The 2500-nt window shown below is 45.2% G+C and overlaps 1 protein-coding gene across 2 annotated transcripts in view; it reads right to left on the bottom strand.

The window, feature by feature from the left end:
* The window catches only part of uckl1b (uridine-cytidine kinase 1-like 1b), a gene marked incomplete at its 5' end in the record, with an annotated part of 41365 nt that overhangs the window by 15990 nt on the left and 22875 nt on the right, over positions 1 to 2500 (bottom strand). The gene's annotated exons all lie outside the window — the stretch shown is intronic.

The raw sequence follows: 2500 nt of genomic DNA on the forward strand, positions 1-2500 counted from the left end.
TTTTTTTCTGGGTCTTCGATACCTTAAAATACGTAAGTAAAATACGTAAGTAACCTACGTCCTTTCAGCATACGTCATAAAAGAACGTTTTTTTTAAAATAATCATAATAACCTCGCGCAAGACAGCTGTCTGGATGAGACACCAAGGTTGTAAGACAGCTCTCTTACATTTAAGAGCATTGAGATCCACCCCAAATACAGCGAGGATCTTAGCACATCAGTGCTGGCTTACAGTAGGCACATGTCAACATGGACTGGTCTGCAATTAGTGTTGCACACTCTCAGTCACATTTTGTTTCTGCTGTGCTCTGACAGTCTTCCCAATTGCTGCCCCCCCCACACACACACACTTGCACACAAGTACACACACACACACACACACACACACACACACACACACACACACACACACACACACACACAAATACTCTTTCCGCCTTTTTCATTTCCTGTTCCCTTGCGGTCTCCCATGTCTGACCTGCAGAGACCGGTCAGCTTCTTTGCTTACTTTGTTTAACTTTCATGTCCAGTGATTTCCCCACACAGAGCAAGGGAGAGCAATCTTCTCTTTTTCATGCCCTTCTTCAAAGACCCGCTATAAGCCAGTGTGTTTGGTGAACTGCACAATAATAGTTTACTATGTCCCGGGTTCGACTGGATGTACTCTTTGTGATCTCTTACGAGAAATTCATATCATAGGCATATGCTCTTCTTCTCTGCTCTCATCAACTCTTCTTCTCTGCTCTCATCAACTCTTCTTCTCTGCTCTGCTCTCATCAACTCTTCTTCTCTGCTCTCTCTGCTCTCATCAACTCTTCTTCTCTGCTCTGCTCTCATCAACTCTTCTTCTCTGCTCTCTCTGCTCTCATCAACTCTTCTTCTCTGCTCTGCTCTCATGAACTCTTCTTCTCTGCTCTCATCAACTCTTCTTCTCTGCTCTCATCAACTCTTCTGCTCTGCTCTCGTCAACTCTTCTTCTCTGCTCTCATCAACTCTTCTTCTCTGCTCTCCTCAACTCTTCTTCTCTGCTCTCATCAACTCTTCTTCTCTGCTCTCGTCAACTCTTCTTCTCTGCTCTCGTCAACTCTTCTTCTCTGCTCTCATCAACTCTTCTTCTCTGCTCTCATCAACTCTTCTTCTCTGCTCTCTCTGCTCTCTCTGCTCTCATCAACTCTTCTTCTCTGCTCTCATCAACTCTTCTTCTCTGCTCTCGTCAACTCTTCTTCTCTGCTCTCTCTGCTCTCTCTGCTCTCATCAACTCTTCTTCTCTTCTCTCTCTGCTCTCGTCAACTCTTCTTCTCTGCTCTGCTCTCATCAACTCTTCTTCTCTGCTCTCTCTGCTCTCATCAACTCTTCTTCTCTGCTCTCCTCAACTCTTCTTCTCTGCTCTCGTCAACTCTTCTTCTCTGCTCTCATCAACTCTTCTTCTCTGCTCTCGTCAACTCTTCTTCTCTGCTCTCGTCAACTCTTCTTCTCTGCTTTCAACTCTTCTTCTCTGCTTTCAACTCTTCTTCTCTGCTCTCGTCAACTCTTCTTCTCTGCTCTCATCAACTCTTCTTCTCCGCTCTCGTCAACTCTTCTTCTCTGCTTTCAACTCTTCTTCTCTGCTCTCATCAACTCTTCTTCTCCGCTCTCATCAACTCTTCTTCTCTGCTCTGCTCTCATCAACTCTTCTTCTCTGCTCTCATCAACTCTTCTTCTCTGCTCTCATCAACTCTTCTGCTCTGCTCTCGTCAACTCTTCTTCTCTGCTCTCATCAACTCTTCTTCTCTGCTCTCCTCAACTCTTCTTCTCTGCTCTCATCAACTCTTCTTCTCTGCTCTCGTCAACTCTTCTTCTCTGCTCTCATCAACTCTTCTTCTCCGCTCTCGTCAACTCTTCTTCTCTGCTTTCAACTCTTCTTCTCTGCTCTCATCAACTCTTCTTCTCCGCTCTCGTCAACTCTTCTTCTCTGCTCTCAACTCTTCTTCTCTGCTCTCGTCAACTCTTCTTCTCTGCTCTCATCAACTCTTCTTCTCCGCTCTCGTCAACTCTTCTTCTCTGCTCTCATCAACTCTTCTTCTCTGCTTTCAACTCTTCTTCTCTGCTCTCATCAACTCTTCTTCTCTGCTCTCTCTGCTCTCGTCAACTCTTCTTCTCTGCTCTCATCAACTCTTCTTCTCTGCTCTCCTCAACTCTTCTTCTCTGCTTTCAACTCTTCTTCTCTGCTCTCATCAACTCTTCTTCTCTGCTCTCTCTGCTCTCATCAACTCTTCTTCTCTGCTCTCCTCAACTCTTCTTCTCTGCTTTCAACTCTTCTTCTCTGCTCTCATCAACTCTTCTTCTCCGCTCTCATCAACTCTTCTTCTCTGCTCTCATCAACTCTTCTTCTCTGCTTTCAACTCCTCTTCTCTGCTCTCATCAACTCTTCTTCTCTGCTTTCAACTCCTCTTCTCTGCTCTCGTCAACTCTTCTTCTCTGCTCTCATCAACTCTTCTTCTCTGCTCTCCTCAACTCTTCT

The sequence above is a fragment of the Sprattus sprattus genome (genome assembly GCF_963457725.1).
Source record: "Sprattus sprattus genome assembly, chromosome: 2".
Taxonomy (NCBI): domain Eukaryota; kingdom Metazoa; phylum Chordata; class Actinopteri; order Clupeiformes; family Clupeidae; genus Sprattus; species Sprattus sprattus.